The sequence below is a fragment of the Pan paniscus genome, chromosome 14, assembly GCF_029289425.2.
Source record: "Pan paniscus chromosome 14, NHGRI_mPanPan1-v2.0_pri, whole genome shotgun sequence".
In the NCBI taxonomy this organism is placed as follows: Eukaryota; Metazoa; Chordata; class Mammalia; order Primates; family Hominidae; genus Pan; species Pan paniscus.
The window spans coordinates 40921089-40940875 of NC_073263.2; the positions used below are offsets into that span (position 1 = coordinate 40921089).

Below are 19787 nucleotides of genomic sequence, written 5' to 3' on the forward strand. Positions count from 1 at the left end.
CGCCTGTAATCCCAGCACTTTGGGAGGCGGAAGCGTGCAGATCACCTGAGGTCGGGAGTTCAAGACCAGCCTGACCAAAATGGAGAAACACTGTCTCTAATAAAAATACAAAAAAAAAAAAAAAAATTAGCCGCACATGGTAGCGCATGCCTGTAATCCCAACTACTTGGAAGGCTGAGACAGGAGAATCGCTTGAATACGGGAGGCAGAGGTTGCAGTGAGCCAAGATCATGCCATTGAACTCCAGCCTGGGAAACAAGAGTGAAACTCTGCCTCAAAAAAAAAAAAAAAAAAAAAAAGGAAAAGAAAGAAATAGAAAATGTGAAATGGTAAGAAAAAACAGCCTAATAGACATTTTTATGGTGTTGATGGACAATGCATTTGAAGATAATATTTGAAGAAATCATATCACGATTAATTTCTCTTCTTACTCATTGGAGCTTGATGCCTCTAAAAACTTCGTCATTGGAACCACCTCTGGTGCTGTAAAAGAAAAAAAAAATCCGCATACTCACACAGGTGCAAGGAAATCAGAATCTCAGGTATTGAGACCCAGGCCTCATCATTTGTAAGCTCCCCAGGGGATGGGACTCAAAGCCAAGATTGGGGAACGGTGACATGGATCTCTACACATAACCTGCCTAAATAGATTCTCTAGAAGCAGTTTATAAAGAAATTCCACATGAACTGTGGAAGAGGATATGAATTTGATGTACAGTATGTCCTCACTTAACATCTTTGAAAGTCTCTTGGAAACTTCACCTCGAAGCAAAATGATGTACAGTGAAACCACTTATTCCTAATCCACAGTATAACTACACAACTTTGAACACACCAATGGTGTTGGAGGACCTGCTGTACATTGTTTCCATAAAGTCAATATTCAGGGAATTCCAAAATGAAGTGAGGACTTCGTATTTATAAAAAGATGGTTGTGATTCCACCTGGATGACAGGGTTATTGCTCAGAAACTAAAGGAGGCCACTTAGGCATAGAGGATTCTGTCATGAGGTTTCTGCTAAACAAAGGATCCCAGAATCCTCACCCATTCCAGTTAAAGGCATAACGAAGAAAGCAATATTCACATAGGAAATGTGGAAAGGAATAAAAGCCATCAAGCAACAACAATAATGTGACTAAGGGGCAGGATTTGCAGACATAGAGATTTAATGTGGTTACCGTTTCTCACCCACACAAGAAAAAGGATGGAACAGATCATGAGATTCGACTGTTGTGCTGTGCAGCCTCCGCAGGGCACTTTGAATGTCCCTGTTTCTCAGGCTGTAGATGAAAGGGTTCAGCATGGGGGTGACCACAGCGTACATCACTGACACCACCACACCATTCCTGGGGGGTGGTGCCACAGCTGAAGTCAGGTGCACGCCAATGCCTGTTCCATAAAATAAGCAAACAACTGCCAGGTGAGAGCCACAGGTGGCAAAGGCTTTATACTTCCCATCTGACGATGACATCCTTGGAATGGAGGGGACAATTTTATAGAAAGACAAAAGGATCCCTGAAATGGGAAGAAAACCAAACATAGTACTATCGAAATACATGAATATTCTATGATGACACTTTCAGAACAGGCAAGGTTGAGAAGTTGAGATGGCTCACAGACAAAATTAGAGATTTCCACATTCTTGAAGATGGTGAATTGTAACACAATCCAACTGTGCAGCTGGGAATCCAACAGGCTAAGGAAAAAGGACACCAAATGAAGAAGACACAGAGGGTGAGGATTCACAATGACTGGGTAGTGCAGAGGGCGACAGATGGCTACAAAGCAGTCATAGGCCATCATGGTCAGGAGCATGTCTTCTATACATGCAAAAAGGACCAAGAAAGATATATGTGTCAGGCAGCACGCATGAGAGATGACTCTGCTATGCGACTGCATGTCCACAGTCATCTTGGGAACGGTGGCCAAGGTGAAACCAATGTCAGCCCAGCACAGGTTGGAGAGGAAGAAGTACATGGGGGTGTGGAGGTGGGAGTCAGAGTTGACAGCCAGGATGATGAGCAGGTTCCTCAGCACCATGACCAGATACATGGACAGGGACAGGGACAGCAAAGCAAGGACCGGCTGCAGTTCTGGATCCCCTGAGAGTCCCAGGAGGAGGAATTCTCAGACACCTGTGAGACTCCGTGGCTCTGTGTGACTTGGACACCTTGAGAAGGAAAGAAGATTGGAAAAATAAAAGACAAAAACCAACCCTTCATGCTGAATGCAAGCAATTCACAAGGAACATTTTCACACTTGCAGACCATACACCGCCAGCAATGTTTCTCAGTTGTGACAAATCCAAAAATCTCAGAATTATTACATGATATACTTTTTTGCTATTCAACTCTTTCTGTGCATACTACTTTAGAGAAAATCCACTGAAGAAGGTTAGAAGACCAAAACGTCATATATAACAAATCCGTGATCTCAGTAAAATACGGCCCACTCTTTTCAGAAAAAATAGAAGGCAATGAAAATGTTCTTCTCTCTTGAAGAAAAAGATCTCAGTCTAATTGAAAGAAATTAAGAAGCTGTGAAATACATTCTATTTTATTCTGACACCGTGCTACAAATTCCTTTGATGTAGAATATGTAGAAGGACGATACAAGAGCTAGGACCGCATTATCTAAAAATGAAATCGAAACTTAAGAGTTCCTCATCGGAAGACCTTTTCACATGCCAGTTACTTTTCATATTTATTATCATCCTTAGGTTTTCTGACATCATTTCTTCATAAAAGTACATGCACACTCAAATATGGGAGCTGTGTTTCCAAATGAATTGAATATATAACTCCTGGCCGAGCACCATGGCGCACACCTGTAATCCCAGCATTTTGGGCGGCCGAGGCTGATGGATCACCTGAGGTCAGGAGTTCCAGACCAGCTTGGCCAACGTGGTGAAACCGCGTCTCCAGTGAAAATAAAAAGAAATTAGCTGGGTGTGCTGGCGGGTAACCCTAGCTACTCAGGAGGCTGAAGCAGGAGAATCCCTTAGAACCTGGAAGGCAGACATTGGACACCCTGTGATAGGATTTTTGATATCCTAGGGAGATATTGCTCCTGACAGCAGAGTGGGCATACACTCTGTGATATTATTTGTAATATCCTAGAAAGATATTGCTCCTAATATCACAGTGGCTGTACACCCTGTCCTGTGATATTAATTGTAATATCCTACAGAGATATTACTCCTAATAATACAGTGGGTATACACCCTGTGATATTATTCATAATATATTACAGAGATACGACTCCTGATATCACAGTGAGTGTACACCATGTTTGCACACCCTGTGATCTTATTTGTAACAACTTAGAAAAATATTACAGCTAATATCAAAGTGGGTGTACACCCTGTGATGTTATTTGTTATCTACTAGGTAGATATTATTCCTAATATCACAGTGAGTGTACACCATGTGTGTACAGACTGTGAAATTATTCGTAATACCCTAGGAAGATATTACTCCTAATATCACAGTGGGTGTACACCCTGTGATATTATTGGTGATCCCCTAGGGTGATATGATTCCTACTATTATGGTGGGTGTACACTCTGTGAGGTTATTTGTAATGTCCTAGGAAGATATTACTCCTAATATCAAAGTGGATGTACACCACGTGTGTACACTCTGTGATATAATTTGTGATATCCCAGAGAGATATTTCTCCTGATATCACAGTGGGTGTACACTCTGTGATATTACTTGTACTATCCTAGAGAGATATTGCTCCCAGTATCACAGTGGGTGTACACCCTGTGATATTATTCATAATATCCTAGAGAGATATTACCTCTAATATCACAGTTTCTGTACACCCTGTGGTATTATTCATCATATTCCAGGGAGATATTATCCCTAACATCACAGTGCATGTACACCATGGGTGGACACCCTGTGATGTTATTGGTAATATCCTAGGGAGATATTACCCTTAATGTCACCGTGGGTGTACACCATGTGTGTATGCACTGAGATGTTACTCGTGACATCCTAGGGAGAAATTACACCTAGTGTTACAGTGGGTGTACACCATGTCTTTCTATTCTGTGATGCTATTCATAATATCTGAGAAAGTTATTAGTCCTAGTGCCACAGTGGGTGTATACCATGTGTGTCCACTCTGTGATGTTATTCGTATTATCCTAGGGAGATAGTTCTCATCACATCACCGTGTGTGTACATCATGTATGTACTCCCTGTGGTCTTATTGGTTATGTCCTGGGCTGATAGTACACCTAATATCACCATGGGTGCACACCATAGGTGTACATTCTGTGATGTTATTCATAATATCCTAGGGAGATATCACTTCTTATGTCATAGTGGCTGTACAGCCTTGTGATATTCCTGGTAGTATCCTTGGGATGTATTGCTCCTGTTATCACAGTGGGTGTACACCCTGTGATAGTATTTGTAATATCCTAGGGAGATATCACTGTATACCCTGTGGTATTATTTGTGACATTTGAGGGAGCTGTTGAACTCTGGGGGAAAAGACAGAAAATATCAACAAGAAATCTTGCAATTATTAGAAGCAATATGGAAACCCCACAAGGTGGCACTTATGCATTGCAAAGGACACCAGCGAGCTTCTACCTTGGTGGGTTTGGGGAATTCCCGTGTTGACTCAGAGGCTCGAAAAGCAGCATCTTTTCGATCCCCTTCCAGGCATCAGTCACAGCCCCTCTGCTCCCTCAAGCACCTGATCTTGGACCTACTTCTTCTAAAGTTTAGAAAAAAGGACTTTCTCCAGGTAGAGGGAAGGACAAGTGATGGAGGAAGGATGGAATCGGTTACCAGTTGGGAGAGTAGCTGTGCCACAGCTGCTGGGAGCTGCAGTTGTACTGGCTGTGCATGAAACCACCCATCTAGGTCAGGAGTCACCGGAAAAGTTGTTAGGCCGGTATTTCTACATCTTGGATTTGTCAGCCTTTGCCAAAATGGTGACCCAGCTGTGTGTTACCTGCCGACAGTATCATGCGAGGCAAGGTCCAGCCGTTCTGCCCGGCATAGAAACTTATGGAGCAGCCCCCTTTGAAGATCTCCAGGTAGACTTCACAGAGATGCCAAAGTGTGGAGGTAATAAGTATTTACTAGTCCTTGGGTGTACCTACTGTGGGTGGGTGGAGGCTTATCCAACATGAACTGAGAAAGTTCATGAAGTAACCCATGTGCTTCTTCGAGATCTGATTCCTAGATTGGGACTGCCCTTCCGGATCGGCTCAGATAACGGGCCTGCATTTGTGGCTGACTTGCTACAGAAGATGGCAAAGGTATTGGGGATCACACGGAAACTGCAGGCCGCCTCCCGGCCTCAGAGTTCCGGAAAGGTGGAGTGGAAGAATTGGACTATCAAAAATAGTATTATTGTCTTCCCTGCTGGATATTAAAAACAACACCACAAGGGGCATCAAACCACCTGCTAAATTTGAGGGAATGTTATCCTCTCCCCCACCCCGCCCCCGGATATTAGGGACAATAACACAGGGGTAATGTACACCCACTGCTTTATTGGGAGTAATATCATCCTCTCCCTTCTTGGATATCAGGAACAATATCACACTGTACGTGTACGCCTGTCGCGAAATTCAATGGAAAGTCATCGTGTGCCTCCCTGGATATGACGAACAATATCACGGGGGATATACATCTTCTGAGATATTGGGAGTGATATCATCCTCTCCCCTGTGGAAGTTAGGGACAATATCACAGGGGTAGTGTACACCCTCTGTGACGTTGGGACTAATATCATCCTCCTATCCCTGGATATTAAAAACCATATCACAAGGGGCGTGTACACACACTTCGATATTGATATGAATACCATCCTCTCCCTCTTTGGATATTCGGTGCAATATTTCAGGTGGGGTATACACCACCTGCAATATTGGAAGTAATATTATTTTCTCCCCCCCGGATATTAGAAACAATATCAGAGGGGGTGTGAACAACCCCTACGATATTCAGAGTAATATCATCGTCTCCCCTTATGAATATAAAGAACAATATCGTAAGGGGGGTGTACACCCCCTTTGATATTTGATATCATCCTCTTCTGCCCTGGATATTAGGAACAATATCAGGAAGGGATGTACAGACCCTGTGACATTTGCTGTCATATAATTTTCTCTCCCCTAGATATTAGGAAAAATGTAACTGAGGATGTGAACACCCCTGTGATATTGGGAGTAGTATCATCCTCTCCCCCCTTGCATATTAGGAACAATATCACAGGTGGGGTGTACTGCCTCTGAGATATTGGGAGTACAATGATCCTCTCTTCCCCTGGATATTAGGAAGGGTATCAGAGGAGGAGGGTGTACATTCCCTGTGGTATTCAATGTAATCTTATCCTCTCCCTCCCAGGGTATTAAGAACAATTACAGGAGGGGTGTACACCCCCTGCGATATTGTGAGTCATATCATCCTCTTTCGCTCTGGATATTAGGAACAATATCACAGGGTTGTGTACACCCCCTGCGCTATTGGGAGTAATATCATCCTCTCTCCCTCTGGTTATTAGGAAGATTTTCACAGGGGTGTGTACACCCCCTGCGATATTGGGAGTAATATCATCGTCTCCACCCAGGAAATTACTAACAAGGTCACGGGGGGATGTACTCCCCCTGCGATATTGGGAGTAATGTCGTTCTCCCCAAACCTGGATGTTAGCAACAAGATCACAGAGTGGGTGTACACACCCTGCGATATTGGAAGTAATATGATCCTCTCCCCACCTGGATATTGGGAAAAATTTCACAGCACGGGTATACATTTCCTACGCTGTTGGGAGTAATATCATTCTTTTCCTTTCTGGATATTAGGAACAATATCACAGAGGTGGTGTACATTTAGTTTGATATTAGGAGTAATATCATCGTCTACTCGTTGGGACATTAGGAACAATATCCCATGGGGGTGTCCACCCTCTGCAATATTGGGAGTAATATCATCCTCTATTTCCCTGGATATTGGGCACAGTATCACAAAAGGTGTACAACCCCTGCGATATTGGGGGTAATATCATACTCTCCTTCCCTGGATATTAGAAAACAATATCATCAGGGCTGAACACCCCCTGCGATAATGGGAGTAATATTTTCTCTTTCACATGCCATTAGGAACAATATCACAGGGGGTGTTTGCACACCCTGCGATATTGGAAGTAATATCATCCTCTGCCCCCCAGAATATTACCAAGAATATCAAACAGGGGTGGTGTACACCCCCTGTGATATTGTGAGTAATATCATTCTCTCCACCTCTGGATATTCAGAACAATATCCCTGCAGGGGGTGGTACAAACCCAGTAATATTGGGGATAGTGTCATCTTCTCCTTTCCTGGATATTAGGAACAATATCACAGGGGGGTGTACACCTTCTGTGATATTGGAAGCAATATCATCCTCTCCCCTGCTGGATATTAGAAAAAATCACACATGGTGTACACCCACTGTGATATTAGAAAGAATATTACAGGCTGTACACCCACTCTGACTTTAGTAGAAATATCTCCCTCAAATGTCACAAATAATATCACAGGGTACACAGTAATATCTCCCTAGGATATTACAAATACTATCACAGGGTGTACACCCACTATGATAGCAGGAGTAATATGTCCCAAGGATATTACCTATAATATCACAAGGCTGTACACCCACTGTGTACATACATGATGTACACCCACAGTGATGTTATGAGAACTATCTATCTAGGATAATACGAATAACATCACAGAGTATACACACATGGTATACACCCACTGTATTATACCATGTATTATACACATGGTATACACCCACTGTATTATTCTAGGAATAATAACTTTCTATGATATTACGAATAGCATCACAGAATAGAAACCCATTGTGTACACTCACTGTAACATTAGGCCTAATTTCTCCCTAGGATATTACGAGTAACATCTCAGTGTGTACACACATGGTGTACACCCACTGTGACATTAAGGGTAATATCCCCCTAGGATATTGCGAATAACATCACAGGGTGTTCACCCATGGTGTACACACACTGTAATAATAGGAATAATATCTCCCTAGGATATTATGAATAATATCACAGGGTATACAGAAACTGTGATATTAGAGGTAATATATCTCTAGGATATTATGAATAATATCACAGGGTGTACACCCACTGTGATACTGGGAACACCATCTCACTAATATAGTACGAAGAATATCACAGAGTGTACACCCACTGTGATATTAGGAGAAATATCTCTCTGGGATATTATGAATTATATCACAGAGTGTACACACATGGTGTACATCCACGTTGATATTAGTAGTAATATCTTCCTAGGATATTACAAATAACATCACAGAGTGTACACCCACTGTAATATTAGGAATCATATTTCCCTAGGTTATTACAAATAATATCACAGGTTGTATACCCACTGTGATATAAGGAGTAATATCTTCCTAGGGTATTATGAATAATTTCACAGTGTGTACACACATGGTGTACACTCACTGTGATATTAGGAGTAATATCTACCTAGTAGATAAGAAACAACATCGCAGGGTGTACACCCACTTTGATATTAGCTGTAATATTTTTCTAAATTGTTACAAATAATACCACAGGGTGTACAAACATGGTGTACACTCACTGTGATATCAGGAGTCGTACCTCAATAATATATTATTAATAATATCATAGGGTGTACACCCACTGTATTATTAGGAGTAATATCTCTGTAGGTTATTACAATTAATATCACAGGGTGTACAGCCACTGTGATATTAGGAGCAATATTTTTCTAGGCTATTACAAATAATATCACAGAGTGCCCACTCTGCTGTCAGGAGCAATATCTCCCTAGGATATCAAAACTAATATCACAGGGTGTACAATCTCTGCCTTCCAGGTTCTAAGGGATTCTCCTGCTTCAGCCTCCCGAGTAGCTACGGTTACCCGCCACCACGCCCGGCTAATTTTTTTTTGTTTTCACTAGAGACCGGGTTTCACCATGTTGGCTAGGCTGGTCTGGAACTCCTGACCTTAGGTGATCCATCAGCCTCGGCCTCCCAATGTGCTGGGATTACAGGTGTGAGCCATCGCGCTCGGCCAAGAGTTATATATTCAATTAATTTGGAAACACAGCTCCCATATTTGAGTGTGCATGTACTTTTATGCAGAAATGATGTCAGAAAACCTGAGGATGATAATAAATATGAAAAGTAACTGGCATGTTAAAAGGTCTTCCAATTAAGAACTATAAGGTTCGATTTTGTTTTTTAGATAATGCGGTCCTAGCTGTTGTATCATCCTTTTAAATATTCTACCTCAAAGGAATTTGTAGCACGGTGTCAGAATAAAATAGTGTATTTCACTACTTCTTAATTTCTTTCAATTAGACTGAGATCTATTTCTTCAAGAGAGAAGAATATTTTTATTGCATTTTATTTTTTCTGAAAAGAGTAGGCCATATTTCACTGAGACCACAGATTTGCTGTATATGACGTTTTGGTCTTCTAACCTTCTTCAGTGGATTTTCTCTAAAGTAGTATGTACAGAAAGAGTTGAATAGCAGAAAAGTAAATCATGTAATAATTCTGAGATTTTTGGGTTTGTCACACCTGAGAAATATTGCTGACGGTGTATGGTCCTCAAGTGTGAAAATGTTCCTTGTGAATTGCTTGCATCCAAAATAAACACACAGCATTAAGGGCTGGTTTTTATCTTTTATTTTTTCAATCTTCTTTTCTTCTCAATTTGTCCAAGTCACACGGAGCCATGGAATCTCACAGGTGTCTGAGAATTCCTTCTCCTGGGACTCTCAGAGGATCCAGAACTGCAGCCGGTCCTCACTGGGCTGTCCCTGTCCATGTACCTGGTTATGGTGCTGAGGAATCTGCTCATCATCCTGGCTGTCAGCTCTGACTCCCACCTCCACACCCCCATGTGCTTCTTCCTCTCCAACCTGTCCTGAGCTGACATCGGTTTCATCTCGGCCACAGTTCCCAAGATGATTGTGGACATGCAGTCGCAAAGCAGAGTCATCTCTCATGCGGGCTGCCTGACACATACGTCTTTCTTGGTCCTTTTTGCATGTATAGAAGACATGCTCCTGACTGTGATGGCCTATGACCGATTTGTGGCCATGTGTCACCCCCTGCACTACCCAGTCATCGTGAGTCCTCACCTCTGTGTCTTCTTAGTTTTGGTGTCCTTTTTCCTTAGCCTGTTGGATTCCCAGCTGCACAGTTGGATTGTGTTACAATTCACCTTCTTCAAGACGTGGAAATCTCTAATTTTGTCGGTGACCCATCTCAACTTTTCAGCCTTGCCTGTTCTGACAGTGTCATCAATAGCATATTCATATATTTAGATAGTACTATGTTTGGTTTTCTTCCCATTTCATGGATCCTTTTGTCTCACTCTAACATTGTTCCCTCCGTTCTAAGGATGTCATCGTCAGATGGGAAGTATAAAGCCTTTGCCACCTGTGGCTCTCACCTGGCAGTTGTTTGCTTATTTTATGGAACAGGCATTGGCGTGCACCTGACTTCAGCTGTGGCACCACCCCCCAGGAATGATGTGGTGGCGTCAGTGATGTACGCTGTGGTCACCCCCATGCTGAACCCTTTCATCTACAGCCTGAGAAACAGGGACATTCAAAGTGCCCTGCGGAGGCTGCGCAGCACAACAGTCGAATCTCATGATCTGTTCCATCCTTTTTCTTGTGTGGGTGAGAAACGGTAACCACATTAAATCTCTATGTCTGCAAATCCTGCCCCTTAGTCACATTATTGTTGTTGCTTGATGGCTTTTATTCCTTTCCACATTTCCTATGTGAATATTGCTTTCTTCGTTATGCCTTTAACTGGAATGGGTGAGGATTCTGGGATCCTTTGTTTAGCAGAAACCTCATGACAGAATCCTCTATGCCTAGGCGGCCTCCTTTAGTTTCTGAGCAATAACCCTGTCATCCAGGTGGAATCACAACCATCTTTTTATATACACAAAGTCCTCACTTCATTTTGGAATTCCCTGAATATTGACTTTATGGAAACAATGTACAGCAGGTCCTCCAACACCATTGGTGTGTTCAAAGTTGTTATGATGTTGATGAGGAATAAGTGGTTTCACTGTACATAATTTTGCTTAAAGGTGAAGTTTCCAAGAGACTTTCAAAGACGTTAAGTGAGGACATACTGTACATCAAATTCATATCCTCTTCCACAGTTCATGTGGAATTTCTGTATAAACTGCTTCTGGAGAATCTATTTAGGCAGGTTATGTGTAGAGATCCATGCCACCGGTCCTCAATCTTGTCTTTGAATCAAATCACCCGGGGAGCTTACAAATGATGAGGCCTGGGTCTCATTACCTGAGATTCCGATTTACTTGCACCTGTGTAGGTATGTGGATTTTTTTTTTTTTTTTTTTTTTTTTTTTAAGCAACAGAGGTGATTCCAATGATGAAGTTTTTAGAGGCATCAAGCTCTGATAAGTAAGAAAAGAAGTTAGTTGTAATATGATTTCTTCAAATATTATCTTCAAATGCGTTGTCCTTCAACACCATACAAATTTTTATTATGCTATTTCCTCTTACCATTTAGCATTTTCTTTTTTCTTTTCTTGTCTTTTCTTTTCTTTTTTTTTGAGTCAGGGTTTCACTCATGTTGCCCAGGCTGGAGTGCAATAGCATAATCTCGGCTCACTGTAACCTCTGCCTCCCATATTCAAGTGATTCTCCTGTCTCAGCCTTCTGAGTAGCTGGGATTACAGGCATGTGCTGCCACGCCTGGCCAATTATTATTTTTTTTTTTTTTGTATTTTTAGTAGAGACAGTATTTCTGCATATTGGTCAGGCTGGTCTTGAACTCCCGACCTCAGGTGATCCGCCCGCTTCGGCCTCCCAAAGTGCTGGGATTACAGGCGTGAGCGACCATGCCCAGCCACCACTTAGCATTTTCATTTTACATTTGTTGATGTTATAGATTTATATATCCATTGATTGCTGCTTTATTATACACTTGCATATACATAAACTGGGAAATAGAAAAGAATAAAATGGGCACAGTATCCCTAAAGTTTCACATTCTGAGACATTTTAAAAATATTTGCTGTTTAGAAATTTGTTTCAAATAAGAAACTGTGGTATACACACACAGTGAAATATTATTCAGCCTCAAAAGCAATAAAATCCTCTCCACTGCAGAAAAAATGGATGAGATTGCAGGTCTGTATATTAAGTGAAATAAGCTAGGCACAGAATGACAAATATTACATGTCCTCACTTATGTGTAGGAACAAAAAAGAAAATCTTGGCCAGGTTTTGTGGCTCAAGCCTGTAATCCCAGCACTTTGGGAGGCAGAGTCACACGGATCACTTGAGGCCAGGAGTTCGAGACCTGCCTGGCCAACATGGTGAAACCCCGTCTCTACTAAAAACACAAAAAATTAGCCAGGCATGGTGACGCGTGCCTGTAGTCTCAGCCACTCGGAAGACTGAGGCCCAAGAAGCGCTTGAACTCGGGAGGCGGAGGTTGCAGTGAACCCGGATTGTGCCTGTATACTCCAACCTGGGCAACAGAAAGAGACTCCATCACACACCTACACACAAAAGGAATCTCAGGAAGGTGGAGGTATAAAGGTGGTTAGCAGACGCTAGGAAGAAAAGGGGTGGGATGGGGAATGAAGAGAAGCGGATAATTGGGTCCCAAAATACAGAAAGATGGAATAAGTGAGCTCTAGTGTTTGATAGTACAGTATGAAAATTTTAGTTCACAAGAATTTCTTGCATATTTCCAGATGCTTTGGTAAGAAGCTTCCTAACTTTCTCATTATGCTGGTTTTTAAGCTATTCTCTTTCTGCTATTGAAATCATGCTGTTTTTTTGTTTTTGGTTTTTTGTTTTGAGATGGAGTTTTGCTCTTGTTGCCCAGGCTGGAGTGTAATGCTGCTATCTTGGCTCACCGCAACCTCTGCCTCCTGGGTTCAAGCGATTCTCCTGCCTCACCTCCAGAGTAGCTGGGATTACAGGCATGTGCCAGCACACCCAGCTAATGTTGTATTTTTAGTAGAGACGGGGGTTTCTCCTTGTCGGTCAGGCTGGTCTTGAACTCCTGACCTCAGGTGATCCACCCGCCTCGGCCTCCCAAAGTCCTGGGATTACAGGCATGAGCAACTGCACCCGGCCCATGCTGTATCCTTATCTGTTGTTTCTTGTTGTTGGTTTGTTTTTGAGCCCAGAAATAACTTCTCACCTATATGTTCAAATGATTTTTAACATGAGCGCTAAGAAAGCTCATTGGTGGAAAAGCAGCCTTTTCAAGAAATGGTGTTGGAGAAACTTGATTTCCACATGCAGAAGAATGAAGGTGGACCCTATGTCACACCAGGTGCAAAAATTAACACAAACTGGATCAAAGACCTAACCCCAAGTGCTAAAAGTATAATATGCCTAAAAGAAAACATTGGCCACACTTTCCTGACATCAGATTGGGCAACGCTTTCTGGGTTATGACACCAAAAGCATAGGCAACAAAAGAAAATTAGATTCCTTGGATTACATCTAAATGACAGACACTTTTGTGAAGCAAAAAACACTGTGAACTGAGTGAAAAGATAACCCATGGATTAGGAAAAATATTTGCAAATCATCTATCTGAAAAGAGGCTGATGTCCATCATATGTCAAGAACAGCTAGAACTAAACAACAAGAAACCCAAAGCATCCCATTAACAATGGTCAGAAGACTCGAGTAGACGTGTCCCTAAAGAAGATATAGCAATGGCCAATAAGCATCTAAGATGATGTTCAAAATCACTCATCATAGGGAAGCACAAATCAAACCAAGAATATGATACCACACGTTAGGATGGATATGATAAACAAACAAGCATTGGTGAAACTAGAGGGAAGTAGGAATGCTCGAATATGATTGGAGGGAATGTAAAACCGTGAAGGAACAGGGAAAATAGTATGGCATGTACTGGCAAAATCAGAAACAGGATTATCAGATGTTCCCGCAGTTGCATTTGTGGGTACCTACCAAAAAGAATTAGAAGCCAGGAGTGGAAGAGATATTTGTACACCCATATTCATAGCAGCATTATTCACAACAGCCAAAATGTGGAAGCAACCTAAGGGTTTGTGGACAGATGAATGAAAAAGCACACTGCGATTCATTCATACAATGGAAGACTATTCAGCCTTCAAAAGGCAGGCACTTCTGGCCGGTGCGGTGGCTCACACCTGTAATCCCAGCATCTTGGAAGACCGAGGTGGGTGGATCACCTGAGGTCAGGAATTCAGGACCAGCCTGGCCATCTTGGTGAAACCCTGTCTCTACTGAAAATGCAAAAAATTAGATGAGCATGGTGGCATGCGCCTATAGTCCCAGCTACTCGGGAGGCTGAGGCATAAGAATTGCTTGAACCCGGGAGGCGGAGGTTGCAGTGAGCCCAGCTTGTGGCACTGCACTCCAGCCTGTGCGACAGAGTGAGACTCCATGTAAACACAAAACAAAATAAAACAAAACCAAAAAAAAAAAAAAACAAAAAACCAGACAGGCACTTCTGACACAGGCTGCAACATGGATGAACTGGAAGACATTATTGTCAGTGAAATAAATCCCAAAAGGATAAAGATGACCAGGCTCAGTGGCTCGCACCTGTAACCCCAGCACGTTGGGAGACTGAGGCAGGCGGATCACTTAAGGTCAGGAGTTTGAGACCAGCCTGGCCAACATGGTGAAAGCTCGTCTCTATTAAAAATACAAAAATGAGCTGGGCATGGTGGCGCACACCTGTAATCCCAGCTACTCAGGAGACTGAGACACAAGAATCGCTTGAACCCATGATGTGGAGGTTGCAGTGAGCTGAGATCACGCCACTGCACTCCAGCCTGGGTGACAGAGAAAGACTCTGTCTCCAAAAAAAAAAAAAAATTCAAAAATAAAATTAAAAATTAAACACAGAATGATTCCACTTATATCAAGTGTCTAGAGCAGTTAAACTCATAGAGTTCCAAAATAGAATGGTGGCCCCCAGGGGTGGGCGAGAGAGAGGAATGGAGAGTTTGGTTAATGGGTGCAATTTCCATTTTGAAAGATAAAACTGCTCTGGAGATGATGGCGGTGATGGTTGCTAAACAATGTGAATGTACTTAATGTCATTAAACTGTAAACTAGTGGAAATTGTAAATGTTTATACTGGCCATTCTATATGAAATAATATATATTTGTAATTTTTAAATATTTATACGTGGTATATTTTCCCCTAATCAAAGATGAAAATTAAAGCAGTTGGATCTTTAAAAAGAAAAGAAAGAAGTGAATAATACACACAAGCTTTCTCTTGATTAGAGGAAGAGCCCCAAAAGTGAGTTATATGGACACTCACTTTTCTCTTCTTCTTGCATTATTATGAGGAAATCCTTAGAGGTTGGGGAACTTGGGTGACTTTGGCTAATGAGGAGCTCTGTGCCTTGAGCCCCCCAGGCCATAGAATAGTCAATACTCAGTCTGTGCCTCCAGCCCTGCAGTGTGAGATTCCAGTCCTGTGGGCTCCACACCTCTCACCTGTATCAGGAGGCTCATGTCTCACCCTGTCTTCCTGCCAGTCTTGAGGACGGAGCCTGAGCCTCCATCGTGCACCACGTAAGGGGGACAGTAGACTTGTTCTTCGTGGTCATGGCCCAGCAGAGGGGAAGGGCAGTTCAGTGAGTGCTGAGGGATGGTTGGGAGCCTTGTTTTGTTTCCTCATCCTCAGGACAGACAGGAGAGTGCGGTGGGCAGATGGGAGGAGATCAATGTGCAAACTGTTAGCTCAGTTGACTGTGGAGATTCTGTTCTTGGTTGTGGTGGGAGGTCTCAGAAATCTTATACCAAATTTTGCCTTCCTCCCCCACTGGTTGTCCTTTTCATAGACACCTCACCCATGATAGCAGGGAATGAGTCCCTCTAAACTATTCCCTATGAACAGCAAAAAGATTATGAAGGTGATGATGAGGATAAAGAGGATGATGATAGACACCAGGGCATCATGAACCCTTACTGAGGTCTTCCTACAGGCCAGGCTCTGAGCTCTGTGGTCTATGCTGCTTATTTCATTTCATCTGCATAGTCTCAAAGTTAGTGCACATTTCATTATTATTTTACAGACTAGAAAAGGAGCAATGCATTTTCATATAACTTGTACCAGATCATGAAGTCAGAAAGGGTGAAGTCCAATTTGAACCATGCAGTCTAAGTCCAGACGCATGGCATTCGGCCAGTCCTCTCCCTGCATCCAACCTGCCCTCTCCAATCCTTGTCCCTCAGGCCGATGCCCCTGCTCACTGTGCCCTTCCCTTTGGGGGTTCCTTGTAGACCACAGCTAGACCAGTGGGTGCCACAATCATTGTGTCAAGTATAGAAAGGGCAGCTGAGATCACAAAGATTCCAGAAAGAATTGGCACAGGATCATTCGGGACGCATCTCTCCCTTGCCCCTGTTCCTGGCTTTCCTTACAGCTCTCGACTTCCTCAAAGGAGTCATACATTCAGAGTTTGGCTTCCATTCCTATTGAGGAAGCTGGAAACTGTTTCAAAAATGCTCCTCAGATGTGCCTGTGGTTAAGAGCTCTGAGCTCCGCTTAAAACTTTTGGAAGCTGGGCGCGGTGGCTCACGCCTGTAATCCCAGCACTTTAGGAGGCTGAGGCAGGCGAATCACAAGGTCAGGTGTTTGAGACCAGCCTGGCCAACATGGTGAAACCCCGTCTCTCCTAAAAAGAGAAAAAAATGAGCCGGGCGTAGTGGCGGGCGCCTGTAATCTCAGCTACTCGGCAGGCTGAGGCAAGAGAATAGCTTGAACCTGGGATGCGGAGGTTGCAGTGAGCCGAGATCACTCCACTGCACTCCAGCCTGGGCAACAGAACGACACTCCATCTTGAAAACAAAACAAAAAAACCCCACAACTTTTTGAGAGTTGGAAGACCACGAAGTATAGTACCCGGGACTTGGAGTCTGGCCATTAGTTTTGAATACCACCCTTTCTACTTATCTGTATGGCAAGGGATGAGATATCCATCCTCTGAGACTCAGCACTCTCATCTGAGTTGATTTCTAGTTGATCCAATGGAAGCGAGCGATGATTAAACCGATCGTGGGCGCCTGCTGCGTGATCTCTATGTGATGGATGCATAAAGTAAAGGCAAAGTGAATTTTAGGTACATTCGTTAATATTTTAAGCTTAAACTCCATACAATTCAACAGAAATATCCCCTGACCTGAAGTTCTTGTGTCCCTGCATTCCAGACAGGATATCTTATTTTGTCCTTATCTCAGTAAGTACTGAGTATTGTGAGAGGAACAAGTGAGTCTCTTTTGTTTCTGATTCCCAAGAGCCTATATCTTGCTTGGCACATAGGAGATAGCAAAAGTAAACATCTATGTGAATTATTGAATTGACACTTCCTTGGTTCACAAAAATTGGCTGTCATCAGTGTGACGTCAGTGTGACAGAGTGTGTGTTTTTGGTTTTTGGTTTCTTGAGACGGAGTTTTGCTCTTGTTGCCCAGGCTGGAGTGCTGTGGTATGACCTTGGCTCACTGTAGCCTCTGCCTCCCAGGTTCAAGCCATTCTCCTGCCTCAGCCTCCCGAGTAGCTGGGACTACAGGCACATGCCACCATACCAGGTGAAGTTTTTGTATTTTCAGTAGAGGCGGGGTTTCACCATGTTGGCCAGGAGGGTCTTGATCTCCTGACCTCGTGATCTGACCTCATGATCTGCCCTCCTTGGCCTCCCAAAGTGCTGGGATTACAGGCGTGAGCCACTGCATCTGGCCAAACTTTCTGATGAAAGCTCTAAGTCCACCTAAGCTAAGGACAGGAGTTATAGCTTACATGAATTTTAAAACAAGACCCACCGATTTGAGTAAGCAATTACTCTCTTGAAGGAGAAAAGTCAGAAAACATAATGATGAAATCACTAGGACCTAACTGGCATGGGAACTATTTTCTGCTTATGAACTATCAACTTTAATTTCATTTCCAGATGGGATGGTCTCAGCTGTTATACAGTGTTTATAAATGTTCAAAATCAAGGGAATTTGTATCAATCTATTCGAATAAAATAAAATAGTTGAGTTCTTAATTTCCTTTAATTCAGACCACCTTTTACTTAAAGTGAAGAGAATGGTTTCATTACATATTTTTCTTCGGAAAAGATAGGCTGTATTTTCTAGCAATTATGAATTTGTTATATATGATGATCTTGTTCTTGGAACATTCTTGAATCTAGTGTCTCTAAGGCAGGTGTGTACAGTAAGAAGTGAATAACATGGAAATCAATGATGAAAGCATGATAAGGCAATTGAGTCTGTCAGAACTGCAAATTATTGCTGAGTGTGGATTGCTCTGAAATCTGACAACATGCCTTGTGAATTGCTTATATCCAAAATGCAGACACAATGCTGGGTGTTGGTTTACTTGTTTCCGATTTCTCAACCCTCTTTTCTAGGCAAAAGTTGTCCAAATGATACAGACCCACAGAATCTAAGAGATGTCTCTATATTTCTCTTCCTAGAACTCTCAGAGGATCCAGAACGGCAGCCGGTCCTCACTGGGCTGTTCCTGTCCATGTGTCTGGTCACCATGCTGGGGAACCTGCTTATCACCCTGGTCATCCGCCCTGATTCCCACCTCCACACCCCCACGTACTTCTTCCTCTCCAACCTGTCCTTGTCTGACATCGGTTTCACCTCCACCACGGTCCCCAAGATGATTGTGGACATCCAGTCTCACAGCAGAGTCATCTCCTATGCAGGCTGCCTGACTCAGATGTCTCTCTTTGCCATTTTTGGAGGCATGGAAGAGAGACATGCTCCTGAGTGTGATGGCCTATGACCGGTTTGTAGCCATCTGTCACCCTCTATATCATTCAGCCATCATGAACCCGTGTTTCTGTGGCTTCCTAGTTTTGTTGTCTTTTTATTTTTTTCTGTCCTCAGTCTTTTAGACTCCCAGCTGCACAACTTGATTGCCTTACAAGTGACCTGCTTCAAGGATGTGGAAATTCCTAATTTCTTCTGTGACCCTTCTCAACTCCCCCATCTTGCATGTTGTGACACCTTCACCAATAAGATAATCATGTATTTCCCTGCTGCCATATTTGGTTTTCTTCCCATCTCAGGGACCCTTTTCTCTTACTCTAAAATTGTTTCCTCCATTCTGAGGGTTTCATCATCAGGTGGGAAGTATAAAGCCTTCTCCACCTGTGGGTCTCACCTGTCAGTTGTTTGCTGAGTTTATGGAACAGGCGTTGGAGGTTACCTCAGTTCAGATGATGTGTCATCTTCCCCCAGAAAGGGTGCAGTGGCCTCAGTGATGTACACGGTGGTCACCCCCATGCTGAACCCCTTCATCTACAGCCTGAGAAACAGGGATATTAAAAGTGTCCTGCGGCGGCCGCACAGCAGCACCGTCCAATCTCAGTATCTTCTTATCTGTTCCATTCCTTTTGTAGTGTGGGTTAAAAAAGGCAGAAAGGTCAAATAAGAATGATATCACAGGTGAACACCCACTGTGATATTAGGAGTAATACCTCCCTGGGATATAAAAAATACTGTCACAGAGTATACACACATGGGGTACACCCACTGTGATATTAGAAGCAATATCTCCCTAAAATATGATGAAAAATATCACAGGGTGTGCATACTGTGTGATATGAGGAGTAATATTTACCCTGGATATTATGATTAATATCAAGGGTGTACACACACAGGGTACACACACTGTGATATC

The 19787-nt window shown here is 42.8% G+C and overlaps 3 pseudogenes; 2 read left to right on the forward strand and 1 right to left on the reverse strand.

Moving 5' to 3' along the window:
• Positions 1-1150: 1150 nt before the first annotated feature.
• On the reverse strand, positions 1151-4664 carry LOC100993282 (olfactory receptor 7E24-like; annotated as a pseudogene).
• A 4524-nt stretch (positions 4665-9188) lies between these two features.
• On the forward strand, positions 9189-11332 carry LOC100992922 (olfactory receptor 7E24-like; annotated as a pseudogene).
• A 3799-nt stretch (positions 11333-15131) lies between these two features.
• On the forward strand, positions 15132-19538 carry LOC100992573 (olfactory receptor 7E24-like; annotated as a pseudogene).
• The last annotated feature ends 249 nt before the right edge of the window (positions 19539-19787 follow it).